At 41.4% G+C, this 16,778-nt stretch overlaps 1 protein-coding gene across 3 annotated transcripts in view; it reads left to right on the plus strand.

Moving 5' to 3' along the window:
- Positions 1-16,778, plus strand: part of DGKA (diacylglycerol kinase alpha) — a 133,520-nt gene that overhangs the window by 67,664 nt on the left and 49,078 nt on the right. For all 3 annotated transcript variants that reach the window (XM_069970484.1, XM_069970486.1, XM_069970485.1), the window contains exon 2: positions 6,250-6,383. The gene's annotated coding sequence lies outside the window, so the exon portion shown is untranslated. The remainder of the gene's footprint in view (positions 1-6,249; positions 6,384-16,778) is intronic.

Consider the following 16,778-nt stretch of genomic DNA (forward strand, 5'->3'; position numbering starts at 1 on the left):
GCAAATGGAGGTTGCCTCAGGAGACTCTCTAGTAATGAAATGTTAGTTCTTAAGCCCTCTATCATGTTGTTTGTCCAGATGATGACCTTCAAGATGCACATACAAACTATACGGGGCTCCTGAAAACTGCCTGCCTCATAGCTTCTCTTTCGGACAAAGCTAATGATATTTTAGTTATATAGTGGTGCCTTGGATTAAGAGCATAATTCATTCCAGGACCATGCTTGTATTCCAAATCACTCTTAAACCAAAGCAAATTTTCCCATAGGAAATCAATGAAATGCTGTCAAGTGGTTCCACACCCCAAAAATATGATTTTTTTTTATTCTGAATGACATGTAAAACAAATGAAATAAACAGGCTAAGTTGAACCTAAAGGACTCTTGTCTTCTAAAGGACTCTTGTCTTTCCTTATTAACTATTTTACTATTTAGAAACAGCTTAATATCTCATATTATAAGTTACTGTACAGTATAGTAATCCAGCATGTGGTGTATAATGTATAGTATGTGCATTAACCTGAAAATAGAGTTTGTAGATAAAGGATGGGACTGCAGATCCCCATAATGCAGTAGTTTAGTACAGCAGGCTAGAATAGAGAAGCAGGGCTGCTGTCAGAGGTCTGTGTGGTCATATGGCAGCAGTGGGGAAGGGGTGTGTGTTCAGCATGGACCAATCAGGAAGTGAGAATCACAGAGCTGTGCAGGAGGACAGTGACAGAAACTTTTCTATACAGCATTGTGAATGGCTGAGTGTAAGTGCAGGCACAATATAGCAGGAATGGAGAGGATGGTAAACACAAGGGCTGACAGAGACTGTAGGGAGCATGAAGGAATGAGCAGGACAGATGTGGGCACATAATGGGGTGACAGCTATGAAGAGATTACCTCCACAGTCCTGTCCCCTGATGTAAGCCCCAGACGGAAATGGATCTGCTATGATGTGGAGGGTGAGGGAGATCTCCTGGGTCAGAGTACAGTGCTGTAGACCACGCTATGCAGAGCATGCCCCTCCCCCACTCCCCATTCCACCCAGTACAGGGAGCTCTTAAATCAAGTTACAATTTTGGAAAAACTCTGAGTTCTTTTTGCAAAACAATTCAAATTACTAATTTTGCTAGAATTGTCCCTTTAAAATAAATCCTATAACAATTAGTATATACCTATGTAGAAATTAGGTAGCTTGCAGTAGAATCTTTCCATTACGTTCCTACTAAACTAGAATTGTCTGTTTCTACTCATTTTATTAAAATTAAATATTTCATATCATATGAGTAAGCCCTATACAATAGATAGCTGTTGGCCGCTGGCTATCTTTCCCAATCCTTCCACACTTAAGAACACATTGTTCGATCTATATCATTGTCAGAGAGGGGGTCTATGGAGCCCGTCTCCTAGATTAGAGAGAAGGGGTAAACTGCGGCCAGTCTCATCTATAGTGGCTGTACATCTCCCGAAGAGTAAAAGGATTGGTCAGTTGAAATATAACATACCCCATCCTTTTCTTCCCCAACATTATCTGTTGAGTCAGGAGACCCCACATCCACATTACATTTTTGGCTGAAATTGTCAGGGTGGGCTGACACATCTTTTGTGTATGAGGGCCTTTAGACTCTGTTGTCTAACTTATTTTAAAAAGTCATCTTATATGCTTTCCAAAAGCAAAGGAATACTCAAATTGTGGTTTTAATTATGCCAATTTCACCACAATCCTTCTATTATGAATGTAACATTTCCCATTACATCATTATGATCTTTCTTTTTGTATTGTTGACAATAGTCCTCTGTTCTATGTAAAGTTCAGTACTTGCTTGCAGTCTTGTTTTAATGTAAAGGTAAATGCACATGTAGTGTTAATGCCACAGGTTTTTCACGTGTATCTATACAGGTAAACTTTGTGGTGCCAGGAATACAGATGATCGTTTTCACACTCATCCACATGCTACCATGGGGAGATGACTACATAGGGGAGGGGGATAACTAACTGGGTAGATTACCTACAGGGGGGTGCCAAAGGGTGCCAATACTACATACTGGGGGGTTACTACTGGGGGTGTTACTTACAGGGGAATGCCTACCTACCAGGGAGACTACCTATGGGGGAATTAGCTACATGGGGTATACTATCTAATCGGGGTGGGGGGCTACCTGCACAGGGAGCCCTAACTACTATACAGATGCACAAAGAGTTTACCTGTATAGATCCACGTGAAAAATCTGCAGCATAAAAACTACATGTGCATTTACCTTTGGAAATACTAAAAGGGCAGACTATATGGACCCAGTGGTCTTTTTCTGCTGACAATCTTCTATGTTTCCATGTTTCTAACTACTATATGGGGGGCACAAAAGGGTCTAACTACTATATGGAGACTGAGGGGGCGAAATAGATGTGAAGGATGATGAGGTTGCATGATTGAGGAGCCTAAAATGTTTTTCTGGCTGATTTTAAGATGACGACTTATGACTAAGAGAAGTCCTCATGATTTAGCCATTACCCCTCTCACATAATGATGCTCCGGATGGAGTGAATCTAGTTGTTTGAGGTGATTTTCAAGTTTTAATCTCCAGTCTAATTGTTAGTATCTTAGGTAGACTGCAGCTACTATAATTATTACATACGGTAACTACTTACTTTAAAACACCAAGGTAGTTTCCATTAATATATTTTTTTTTCAAACAAATTTTTATTGAAACAAAGTAGAAATAGAAGAACATCTACTAGAAAAATAATAACAATAAGGACACGCAGGTCCTGGCACCGAATACACAGTCAACAGGATGCCCTATGCATTAACCAAAAATCAACTATTTTATGTAATTTTATGCAAATATAGACTCAAGTAACAGAGTAGGGCATTCATCAAAAACAAAAAAGTAACAGAGAACGTAAATGTCATAATCTCCTAAAAACAAACAAAGAGATGACAGATATTTTGTAGAAAACAACATAAGATTAGCTACAAGACTAATCAGCTTCAAAGACTGAAGCTAAAACTTAGGCTAAGGAACCTTGTTACAACAAAATTTTTCAGTAAGTGGACCGATATTAAGGGCCCTATTCCACCGGACGATTATCGTTCAGATTATCGTTAAATCGTTCGAATCTAAATGATAATCATTCGGTTGAAATGCAGTTAACGATTAACGACCGAACGAGAAATCGTTGATCGCTTTATAAGACCTGGACCTATTTTTATCGTTGCTCGTTCGCAAAACGTTCGCAAATCGTTCACAATAAATAGCAAAGAAAAAACGATCGCAATTACGATCATAAGTAACGATTATTGTTCCATGGAAATGAGTGAACGTTTTCAGGTCTTTCGCAATAGCGGTCGTTTGAGATCGTTAATTGTTAACAATTATGCAAATGATAATCGTCCGGTGGAATAGAGCCCTAAGTTAGGCTGAAAACAAATAGAAATATGGAGTATAAGTGAATGCCAGATACCTATTGAGTTAAAGAGTTCCAATAGAAAAGTGTCAAATCCTCAATGGATGGAAACAATACTTCAAGGATTTAGAGAGTCAGATAAGTAGTTTCTATAGAATTTAGTCCAAGGCTCCCATAGGTTTAAATATTTATCATGTGATCCTGTTTCCCAGCTGCACAGCTCCTCGAAGCACGCAATTTGTTGCACCTTTTCAACCCATTCACATAGCGTAGGCGGGGATTCATCCCTCCAGTGAATTGGAATAAGGAGTTTTGCCGCCGATAACAGGATGGTTGGTAAATGATTTCTGGCTGGGGTGAACAAGGGAGAGGGAACCCATAACAATATAAGAGTTGGATCTAGTGGAAGGTTGGTTCCGCAAACGTTTAGCATATGGTTAGAGATTTCCGACCAGTAGTGTTGGAGTTTGGGGCATAATAACCATATATGAGAAATAGTCCCTGGAGAGGATTTGCATCTCCAACAGCAATCGTTATCGATTTAACAGAAAGGGAGTCCTATACAACCTAGTTAGTAATTTAAAGGAGTTTTCTTGAATTTTGACACATCGAGAGAAGCCATGTGAGTTTTTATAAATTTGTGAAATTGTGGACTGGGAGAATGTCATATTCAGTTCTTTCCCATGATAAAATGAAAGATGGTTTGGTCTCTGCCTCATTCATCAGCAAACCCTTGTAAATTTTAGAGACTAATCCTTTGGGTAAACAATCCATACTAAGGTAGCATTCTAACCATGAAGCCTCTCTATAATTTGGGAACATAGTCAGGAAATTGTGACATCCTTTAGTGAACGTCTCTGATTGAGTCGATTGTATACCACCCGGGGGAGGCTGACCAAGTAAGCCCTCAAGGAATTAGATATATTTGCCCTTATGTTTGGGTAAGAAGGAAGGTGCAATAGATTAGACCACAGTAAGGTCAGGTGAGTAATGGAATTGTTCAGAAAGGCTGGTATAACCCCAATAGGCATTTGCGGGGGGGGATCTTTAGTAGCAAGTGTTTTGAAAAAATTATTTTGCCAGACATGAAGCATGCCTTGTAGTAGCGGCCCTACCCATTTGTTTGGGTGTGTACATTTAGTACATAAGCAAAGCTGGTTATCTTTACCTAGAATGTGTTTTTCTAGCTTGATATATACTGGGGAAGGCTTAACTGTAGTTAGTGCAAGCCATCTAGATAAGTGGACTGCTACATAGTAGATCTTTAGATCTGGGAGTCCACAACCACCTAAGTGCTTTGGTAATCTCATGTAGGCGTGTGCAACTCTTGGTTTGGAGCTTTGCCTTGAAGGCATTGTGTTGTGCATGTGTGATCCAACATTTTTAAAGCATGATAATCTTCTTTAATTCCAAATTACTATAAACCTCTAGATTTATCTCTGGAATAAAGTATTGTATGTCTGGTCCAAACAAGACTATTAATATTAATTATTCATAATAAAAGAAGCCAGAGAAGGACAGACAGTCCTCATCTGCATCATGTTCCCAGTCCCCTCCATGCTGTGTTTCTCATTCTGCCTTATTCATAATCAGTCTTCTCACACTATGCGACAAAGCTATTTGGAATATAGAAAAATCTCTTGCCCGAACAAGAATAATAGTACCATGGCTATATAAAGACTTGGCATATGAATACATATTTTTGCTTTTAATGTGTGCTATAAAATAAGAGAAATGTTATTAGAGCCCAAGATATTACAGAAGATAGAAATGGCTCTTGTGGGTAACGCATTCCTAGTGTAGAGAGACCAGAGTTGAAAGGGGTTATCCAGCGCTACAAAAACATGGCCACTCTCCCCCTACTCCATTTACTATTGAAGTAAATGGAGCTTAATTGCAAACCACACCTGAACTGGAGACAACAGTAGGGGGAAAAGTGGCCATGTTTTTGTAGCACTGGATAACCCCTTTATTCCCTGTAATAGAATCAAAGAGGAGTTGTGGCTCAGTGTTTGTGCCGCACTCTGGCATACCTCACCACTGCTGACAGAATCTGTGCTGACAGATTCCCTGTAATGTTGTAAATGATTATTATAAGTGGAAACTTATGCTTTTCATAGGAGCATACACATATGTGCTTAGACGGCCTCTGAGCAACCATCGGACCTTTAATCTAGTGATTCTTTGTGGTAGCATACCCTAGGTTATCATGTTTAAAAGCCAAAGCCCCCTCACACATTAGAGGAATTGGCCAAATTCACTAATTTGAACAGGATTAGACAACTGTTTATAGTATATAGAGCTGCCGAAGATAGCCAAGCACGATACTCTTTTCATTGTCAGTGGGAGTGACAGAAATAGAGTAACCTCCTTTATGTGTGACCTGGTGCTCCATTCCAACTAACACTCAGGTTTCCTATTTTTTTAGGAAACGGGGACAGAGGGGGTCTACTGAAATCTGACACTTATTCCCTATCCACAGCATAGGGAAGAAGTGTTTTAAGCTGAAACACCCCCTATAACTAATGGCAGATGTCAGAGGGGGGAAAAAGTATATGTATCAACATCCCGGGTCAATTGTTCCCATAGCCCCTCCAGCAGTGCTTATTCCACCCGTCTTATTCTTTCCATGTTATGGACAGACCAATCAATTTTTTTTAACCATGGTGGAGACAATGGGATTATTGCTTCAAGCAAAAATCATTATTTTTGATGATCCAACATTTTCTATTAATGTACAATATTTTTGATGAATGAAAGTATGAATTTTCATGGAAACTTTTGAAAATTACGGTTGTTACATGCTAAGTCAATGTAAAATGTTTTTCCTAAAACTGATTTATGTTTTGCTTGCAGATATTTTGTAGAAACTGAAGTTTGGTGTCCTCACAAGGTCAAGATTCAGCTTGCTGTACATCCTGGGACGAGAAGAGGCAGAAGAGTGTCTTACCTAAATCACAGCTTGTTCTTCATTCTGCGCTAGGAACAAAGTATGTGCTGATGAAGAAAATACTATGAATGAATGCTCATAGGAAAATAAGGAAGCACCACAATTTAAAGGAAACCTGCTATTAAACTGATGTTAGTGTACTGGTATTATGTTACAGAGCTGGAGAAGTGAAGTAGAATAATATATAGTTTTGTGGGAGAAGTTTTAGTAGAGATTGTAACATTATTCGCCGATTATCGGGCGAATTTTCGCGATAACGATCGAATTCGAACGATAATCGTACGTGTAAACGCGGTGAACGCTCGATAAATCGTTCATTTTGATCTTTTAACATGTTCATAAATCGCCGTTCGTCGTTCGCAAAAAATTTGCCGATCGTTCCGTGTAAACAGTGGCGCCGCCCCACCCGCCGCCTGGCCCCCCGCTCATCCGCAGCCTGGCCCCCCGCTCATCCACAGCCCCCTGCGCCGGCTTGATCGCCACCCCCGCCGCACTGATCGCCGCTCCGATCGCCACCCCCGCTGCTCCGATCGCCACCCCCGCCGCCGCTCCGATCGCCACCCCCGCTGCTGCTCCGATCGCCGCCCCGATCGCCACCCCCGCCCGTCGCCCCCGCCGCTCTGATGGCCCCCCCGCCGCCGCTCCTAACCCACCCCCCCACACACACACCCGCCGTCGCTCTGATCGCCCCCGCCGCCGCGGCCAAGAGCATACGTTACCTGCTTCCACGTAGCAGGTCTTCGAGATCCCCGGCTCCCCTCTTCAGCGCATTGATTGGCTGAAGAAATGAGTCGGGAATTTCCAACGACTCCTCTTCAGCCAATCAGTGCTCCTCTTCAGCACTGATTGGCTGAAGGGGAGCCGTTTGAAATTCCCGACTCCCCTCTTCAGCCAATCAATGCACGGCAGCACTGATTGGCTGAAGAGGGGAGCCGTTTGAAATTCCCGACTCCCCTCTTCAGCCAATCAATGCACGGCAGCACTGATTGGCTGAAGAGGGGAGCCGGGAATTTCAAACGGCTCCCCTTCAGCCAATTAGTGCTGCCCCGCATTGATTGGCTGAAGAGGGGAGCCGGGAATTTTAAACTGAAGAGGAGCACTGATTGGCTGAAGAGCCGTTTGAAATTCCTGGCTCATCTCTTCAGCTAATCAATGCGCTGAAGAGGGGAGCCGGGGATTTGAAGACCTGCTACGCGGAGCAGGGCGGGGGCGATCGGAGCGGCGGCGAGGGGGCGATTGGGGTGGCGCGGGGGGGGCGGGCTGCATGCGGGATCGGAAAACGATTTTTCCGTACGATATATCGTACTGTCTAAACGCTGATCGTTATAAAAAAAAAATCGTTACTTCGAAATCATTAATCGTACAATCGGGCCAATAATCGCCTCGTGTAAACTTAGCATTAGGGTCTATTTACACAGAAAGATTATCTGACAGATTATCTGCCAAAGATTTGAAGCCAAAGCCAGGAACAGACTTTTAACAGAGAACAGGTCATAAAGGAAAGACTGAGATTTATCCTCTTTTCAAATCCATTCCTGGCTTTGGCTTCAAATCTTTGGCAGATAATCTTTCTGTGTAAATAGACCCTAATGCTGACAAGATTATCTGCCAAAGATTTGAAGCCAAAGCCAGGAATGGATTTGAAAAGAGGATCATTCTCAGTCTTTCCTTTATGACCTGTTCTCTGTTAATAGTCTGTTCCTGGCTTTGGCTTCAAATCTTTGGCAGATAATCTGTCAGATAATCTGTGTAAATGAACCCTTACTTAATCATTGACATCCTTTAAAAGTAACCTGTCACCTCTTTCATACTGCCTGAACCACAGGTTATCAGAGTGGTCCCCCGTGGCTTTTGCCCGCCTTGCTGGCTTTGATTGCTCTCTCCGTATATGCAAGCACACTGGTGGGGCAACACGAAAGTGGGTTCCCTTTGAAGGAAAACTGGCAGCATGTATGCATACATACATATGTGCTGACAGTCATGAGTTATTACCCTTTCAGGACCATGCAAAAAATGGCTTTAAAGGCCATGTTCCATAGTTTAAATATGTGCCAGGGAAATAGTGCATTTTACAGAGATCATCCATTAGATGATTGATATACAGGTATTAACAGACTGCTTGTTTAATAATTAACTCATAGCTGCCAGCATGTATATATGCATATATACGTGCTGTCTGTCTCCTTTAAAGTACTGTCCAATGAAAAACATTAATTTGCTGTTAACACAAAAGGTAACAATTTGTAAATTTTGTATTTTTCTTGCCCATGTTGTTTTTTAACCCCTTAAAGGCTCAGCTAACAAGGTCTGTATGTCACTTGATGACAAAGGCCAGATTCACACGTACTGGATCCGCAGCGGATTTCATGCAGCATTCGGTACGCGTGAATCTGGCCTTAGGCCTATTTTTCAAATTTGACCTGTTCCAAATTTTTTTTTTGTTAACTTGTTTGATGCACTGGATGCGGGACTACACATAACCCTTTTTATTGTTTAAAGGGTTACTCCGGGCAAAATGTATTTTTTAATATGTAATTTCATAAGGAAAGTTATCAAATCACTTATATACACATTTTACGGGAAATGCACATATAGGGCAATTTCCCTCAATTTAGTACATCAGGCAGGCTCACTTCCTCAAAAAAAATGTGACGTCACGTCTCAAGTGTATGCACCAGCAGTGGGCGCATGTAGAAGTATAGAATAAGAATAGACGTAGATGAATCAGTGCCTTTCCCTCCCTTCCTGTGCTTGCAGTGTCCCATCCCATTGCCAGTCTCCCTACGTGCTTTCCGGTCCTGATACACCCGGTCCCATGCAGCGGGGTGAGCGCTCCTTATTTGCTGCTCACCCGGCTGCAGAGGCCGTCCAGGTTCCTGACTGCTCACCCTGCCGCCCGGTCCCATACAGAAAGGCTCACCCCATCCCGGTGCCGGCGGGCTGAGCACTCCTGCACCTCCTCCCACCACCTGCCTGTGGTCTGTTAGCCCCCAAGCCCTCAACCCGCCGCCCGGTTCCATGCAGCAGCGCTGCATGTCAATTCTTTGGGCGGAAAGCGGATCCGCAGTGGAAAATTCTGCGGTGTGAACAACATAGCAGAAATCCAATTAAACACAATGGGGCATTGCTCTGTTCATATTTCACGGGAGGAATTTGAAGCAGAATCCGCAGATAATTTCATATGGATTCCGCTTGAAATTCGGCACGGATTCCTCAGTGTGAACATACTCTTATGCAGAAGCACTAGAAGTGGTTTCTTTTCACCTGCACTTGACAATTTGTATGGGAATTCTGTAAGAGAATAAGGACACTAGAGAGCACAATGACAAATATGTAATAGTTTCTAGAGCATTTTTTAAACTCCAAAATAAAATTTGTTATGGTTTTTGTGGTCCAACATGCTAAATAATTTAATAGTGAAACATCCTCTGTAAAGCTAGGTTCACACTGCACTTTTTGTTTATTAATTATATATGTTAAAAGGAAAAGCAAACTGGTTTTTTTTTGTACACAAAAATGGTGTTGACCACATATTTCTGTACATTGTAATTAAACATACTGAAATGGAAGTGGTGAAACTGATGGAGAAATGCAATGTGAACCCAGCCTAAGTGGTGTCAAGCTAATTCACATTCTGTGCACAGGTACAGCACACGACATAATCAAAGTAACATAAAAACCTACAATGACATAGAGAATAAATAGTGCTTCCCTGGTGTGTGTGTGTATGTGTGGGTAAATGAGTATTAAGAAAATTCAGTGGGCGGATTGACGTCATCACTGCACTAAAACACATTTTGGTTATTATACACAATTTAACTTCCGTTGTTTTTATATTGTTCTTGTTTCTAATTATATAATGGCTCAATTAGGCAAAATATGTAAATAAGACCTTATTCACACAGCAGCATTATGGATCTGTGTTGTATGGATCTGTTCGTCACAATTAGGAAATCTTTGGGCCCACACTGTACCTCTGTATGTCTTTGATTCCATACAAAGGAATACAGAGGGCTTTTCACACTGAATCCAGGAATAAAAAATATCCCAGTGTGCGTTATTGTCCCTCAGAAGCATTGCTATGCTCTTAGCTGTAAAGACACAACTGCTTATATTGATTTCTGTGTAAGCTTGTTCACCCTTACAGCTAGTAGCATACAGTAGGTGTTGAAAACATTACTAAGGTATGTTCTTCAACGTGTCAGCATCTTATATCCTTACTTTTTGTAAGGCTCACACGGCGTAAGGCTCACACGGCGTAAGGCTCACACATGTTCACACGGCGTAAGAGACTGGCCTTTCTGTGACCCAGCCGGGTCACGGACCGGCGGTCTCTGCAAAGATCATCCTGGTCGGTACTTAAGTACCGGCCGGATGATCTTTCTGGCCGCAGTGTTCTGATGCTGATCAAAACTCTCATAGCACACAATGAAGCAAGCAGCCGGAGCCGCTCGCTTCATTGTGTGAACTGACAGGGTTTCTACGGGCGCAATTCACTGAATGTGGCCACAGAATACTGTCAGTTCTTGGCGGCGCCGCGAGGGATCCCAGCCAGAGCGTATACGATGTGTATACGCTCCGGCTGGGATCCCATAAAAGAACATGCGGCATGTTTACCCGTACAAAGTATGGCCGTTGTTGCGATGGCAACAACAGCCATACTTTTACGTGGTGTGAACATAGCCTAATACTGTTTATTTTGTGGTGCAGCTTTAAAGTTATATGCAAATAGGATCAGACTTCCTAAAGACTGTTTTTAGCCATTTGTTTTCTTTTTTTTTTCTAAAGCTCAACATTATTGAGCTTTGAGGAGACTTGTTGTTAATGGAATTTTCCAGGATTAGGGGGATATTAGCTTGTTAAGAAGAATGTGTTCATAAATGGATAATACTGTACAATCCATGGCAAAAATATTTTTAGAGGATGGTCACTATGGATGAGATAGACAGATAAGACAAAAAATAAGGTTTGCTCAATAGCTGAATGTTGTGGCTTCATGAAACCTGCTTTAACCCTTTCAGGACCAGGCTAATTTTGGCCTCAAAGGAGAAGTCTGTCCATTGGAATTTTTTTTCAAACAGCAGGGGCAGGAGGAAACATAACAAACTATCCCAATTCTTTCCAGCACTGATTTGCTGCTCTGGGACGTTTGCTGGGCTGTGGGATATCCTGAAGAGCCAATGTCATGACCCAATTGATTGGCTGCCCACTCAGCCAGTCAGTGACTGGGGCAGTATGTAGCTGCAGTCACTGATTGGATCTGCATGCCGTTCATTAGCCGGGACAGGCATTTTCCCCAGAGTTGTGATGTCAACACAACTCGGGAAAAATGCCTTCTGGCGGGGGGGGGGGGGGGGGGGCACGAAGCCGGGCACATAGCGCATCACAGGCATGGGGAAGAGGTAAGCAATAATTCATTGTTATTTTCTCCCCTGCCCTTGACACCTGTCAGATTTCTCCTTTAACCCCTAGATGACAGTGGACGTACAGTTACATCATGAATGTCTGTCACCAGACGACCCTGGACGCAACTGTACATCCTGGGTCTCTAAGGAGCTATGAAGAGCGCTTCGGAGTAGAGTGTGCTTCATAGCAGGTGGGGACTGCCTGCAGTTAGCAGCTAGGCCCTCACTGTTAATAACAGGCTGCAGCGATGGCGGCGTTTAAGTGTAGGTGGCAGGAGCAGCTCCTGTCACTTAGCGATCGGAACCCCCGCAGTGTGACTGCAGGGGTCCCGATCGCTTTCACAGACTGCCGGAGGTCTCTTACCTTCCTGCGTGCAGTCTGATCTGCAGAGTGCCTATTATATTGATCAATCCTATGCCTATGGCATAGCTAAGATCAGTGTATGCAATCTAATGAATGCATGTAAAAGTCCCCCAGGGGGACTTAAAATATGTTAAAAAAAAAAAAAAGTTAAAATGTTTTTAAAAATACCCCAAAGCCCCTCCCCCAATATAAATTAAAATATTACCCCCCTATCCAATAATATAAATAAAACATATAAAAATAATTAAATAAATAAACATATTATATACCGTAATGTGCGTTACTGTCTGATCTATTAAAATACAACAATCGTCATTGTGAATGGTGTAAACAAAAAAGGGGGAAAAAGTGCCAGGATTTTTTTTTTGTTACATTGGTCAAAATGTCCGATCTACAGAAATATGATAGTAATACAAACTAGAGATCATGGTGCAAAAAATGACAAAAAAAAGACAAATTTGGTCAGCTCTCCTAGAACACCATTCACACTAGGCAGGAGCGCGCTGCTATGGCGGAAATTGTAAACACAAAAACACAGAAAAATGCAACAGCTCACCGCAATGGCAAGATGTAGACCCACTACGGACATGAAAATAGTTAAAAGCAGCCCTCCCAACTGCTAAAAAAAATTCCCACAAAAATAATGAGGCTTTTGGTTACCATTTGCGAACAGTGTAAACCACGACAAGGTAGCCTTATGCTCGGGGCGGACCCTACACTGTACTAGGGCCTCTCCATGGCATACAATTCGCCTATGCTCTGGACATGCAAGATCCGTCTTATACCTGCAAAAAAATTACACCCAATACAGCCCCTTACATGAAAAGCTAAAACCGGTATAAAAATCACAATAGGGCCATTTTAGTAATAATTAATTGCAAAGAATAAGGATTTCATAAAAAAAAAATATATAACATTAGAGAATCTGTGTAAACCTACATATGGTTGTGTTCGGACCGACCTATAGAATAATGGAATTATGTAATTTTTACTATATAGTGCATTACGTAGATACAGGAACCCCCCAAACGTTACCATATTGCATTCTTTTTTTTTTTATTTATATTTTCATAAATAATAATTTTGGGGTTCCATCTAGAGATGAGCGAACCTCGAGCATGCTCGAGTCGATCCGAACCCGAACTTTTGGCATTTGATTAGCGGTGGCTGCTGAAGTTGGATAAAGCCCTAAGGCTATGTGGAAAACATGGATATAGTCACTGGCTGTATAAATGTTTTCCAGACAACCTTAGAGCTTTATCCAAGTTCAGCAGCCCCAGCTAATCAAATACCGAACGTTCGGGTTCAGATCAACTCGAACCCAGTTTGCTCATCTCTAGTTCCATCATACATGTTATGGTTAAATGAAAGACACCTTTACAAAGTACAACTATTCCTGAAAAAAACAAGCCCTTACATGGCCCTGTAGATAGAAAAATGAAAGTGCTAGAGCTCTTAGAAGGGGAGGAGGAAAAACAAAAATGCAAAAATGAAAATTGGCGCGGTAAACTGGGTCATTTTGGGCCTGGTCCTCAAAGGGTTAAGGACCAGACTTCCCCTTTAAGGATCAGAGGCCATTTTTTAAATCTGATCGGCCTCACTATATGTGGTTATGGTGATGTGATGCTGTAAATTAAGGCCCTACTACACCAAATGATTATCGACCATACTTGGACGATTACCGGCCGTTCCAGATGATACTTGTTTGTTGTAACAGCTCGTGTTAACGTTCAGCCGACATGCACAATGTTGGCTGATCGTTGGCTTTCAACATGTTGAAATGACATGATCACAACAGTGACTGCCTCTCTCTCTAGTGTGCCACCCGGACAATCAAAGGTTCATCTGGGCAGCACCACCCGCAGCACCCCGTGGCCCCTCACACACGCTGTCTGTGCATATAATAATATCGGCACTTGCTTCCTCCTCACATTGTGCCGTGTAATATGGCCTTTTTCCTACTGAGTCTGATTTAGTTTTTGTTCATGACATATTGTGCTTTAGATTAGTGCAAATTTTGGCTGAGAGCCTTTCAAATTTTTTTGGGTGAAAAATGCTCACATTTAATGAAAAAATGGCAAAATTAAAATTTTTTAATTAAAAATTTTCTCCACTCACCATAAAGGTTAAGGCTGGGTTCACACTATGTATATTTGAGGCTGTATTTGGTCCTCATGTCAGGTCCTCATAGCAACCAAAACCTGGAGTGGATTGAAAACACAGAAAGGCTCTGTTCACATAATGTTGAAATTGAGTGGATGGCCGCCATATAACAGTAAATAACTTCCATTATAAATAACAGCACATATTTGCCATTAAATGACGGCCATCCACTCATATACAACATTATGTGAACAGAGCCTTTCTGTGTTTTCAATCCACTCCTTGTTTTGGTTGCTATACAGCCTCAAACATACAGCCTCAAATATACGTAGTGTGAACATAGCCTAAATCATGGTACAGTGGTATTGCCAGTGCCGTTATGCGTATGGTGATACTAAATATGCATACTTTTATTTCTCCATTGATTATTTGCATTGGGGGACATGGGGATTATGTGTTTATTTTATTTTTAGTGTTGTGGGGTTTTTTTTGTTTACTTTTACATCATTTTTACACTGTTTGATCACACACATAAAACACTGCATCTGCATACAAGACACTACAGTGTATTATGCCTATGAGACCGGGAGGGCTCCAGTTGTCATAGCTACCATCAATGGGGAAAAGAGGGATATTTCTTTTTCAGTTATCCCTGATAGATGCTGTAGTTGCACTGACTGCAGCATCTATAGCGTTGAATGTCAGGATCGGAACGCGATTCCAGTCCCGACAGTTGTGGCAATAATTGACAGCCGGGACCCTTCCCAGATGGCACAGGAACAGTTTCTGTGTCTGTTTCATCCATGAACATGTCCACTTGCAGCAACAGGTAGTTAAAATGGATATGCCAACATGTCCATATGCGGGAAGAGGTTAAAAAAAAATAAAAGCAAATTATTATAAGTAATAGCATACTGTATCTCACCAAGAAAAAGAGGACAAAGATATAGAAATAAAGGGGTTATCCAGCGCTACAAAAACATGGCCACTTTCCCCCTACTGTTGTCTCCAGTTTGGGTGGGGTTTTGAAACTCAGTTCCATTGAAGTAAATGGAGCTTAATTGAAAACTGCACCTTAACTGGAGACAACAGTAGGGGGAAAAGTGGCCATGTTTTTGTAGCGCTGGAAAACCCCTTTAAAGCAAAAGTCTAAAATATAAATGGTTGTGCAGTTAAAAGGGAAAGTGCTTACAGACCTTACTGAGCTGTAGGACTTAGATAATCAAAAAGTATCATACCAAAACAAGAGTTTTCATGTGAAAATTTTGAAGATTTATTAAACTATTTTAAGATGGAAATCCTACAAAGAGTGCAGCAGTGATTGTCTGGTCCTGCTTGTACTCCTCAAGCAGGCAAAAGCGGTGAGCAGTGAGGGCTGGACACCTGTGTAATAGGAATGCAGAACAAATAAAAAAAACAGCTACAGCAAAGAAAACAAGGATACAGTGGGCTAAAGAGAAGTAAACATGTGGAATGTGGAGCATTGGACAAAAGTGATATTCAGTGATAAATCATCAAGGACATGTCACTAAAACTTTTGTCTGTGTTTGTACTAATGAAACATGAAGATGGCGCCTGAAAAAAACGGCGCCATTCCTTTATGTTATTTAGTTACATGTCAGGTAAAGGACTAAGAAAGATCAATGAAAATCTCATGTAAGAAAATCAATATGTCAACCACCAATGCAGAGAAAATCAATCAGAAAATCAATATGTCAGCCACTGACCCTATGTTATAGGGTCAGTGGCTGACATATTTTGGAAATATTTAGTCTGGTAGTATTAGTTTGGTAATGTTATTTTTCAATAAATGAATAAAAATTTGTACCATCTTGATTTAGAGTAGTCTTTATCTATGATAAAATCCAGAGGTCAAAACCAGACTGTTAAAAAAAAAACTCAGAGTAAGAGTAACAAGAAGGTACTAATTGCAATTTTTTTTTTAATTCTAATTTATTAAATTTTATAAACAGCAACAGGCGCACAATAAGGCACAGACAAAAATACAGTTGCCAGGGTAGAGGTAAGCGTACAAAGTGCCCCACTCTTTACTTCCTTAGGGTAAGGTTCCTCAGATCCCTGAGGAAGTCGTAGGAAGAGGATGTTCACACATAGGGGTGGCTTGGCCGGGAATGAGGATGGTGTGGCCATTGTGGCTGAAAGTTTATTTTTCTTTCTTCTTCTCTGTGCGTGAATTCCGATAATCTGCACGTGGTATGAGTGCTGACAAAGGTGTTTTTTAATGCAAAAACTGTCACATTCTCCTGGCAGGATAGCTAATTATGAAGTTATCCTAGACAACAAGTTTCAAGTTTAACTCATGTTACTGTATATTATAAGGGATACCAGCATCTACACCCCCATCCCATATTCACTACCATATTATGTTTGCTGAAAAGACAAAAAAATGTGAACTAAAAAACGCTGTAGAAAATGACACAAGCAAGCAAATTTAAATACAGTATTAGTTTCTTGTTCTTCGGTGCTTCTTTGTTCCAAAAACGTACCATAGGGGTGAGAAAGTTTACAATCTGTGTTATTCTTTCGAGCTGTGTCTCATTAT

Source organism: Dendropsophus ebraccatus, chromosome 5 (assembly GCF_027789765.1).
Source record: "Dendropsophus ebraccatus isolate aDenEbr1 chromosome 5, aDenEbr1.pat, whole genome shotgun sequence".
Lineage (NCBI taxonomy): Eukaryota > Metazoa > Chordata > Amphibia > Anura > Hylidae > Dendropsophus > Dendropsophus ebraccatus.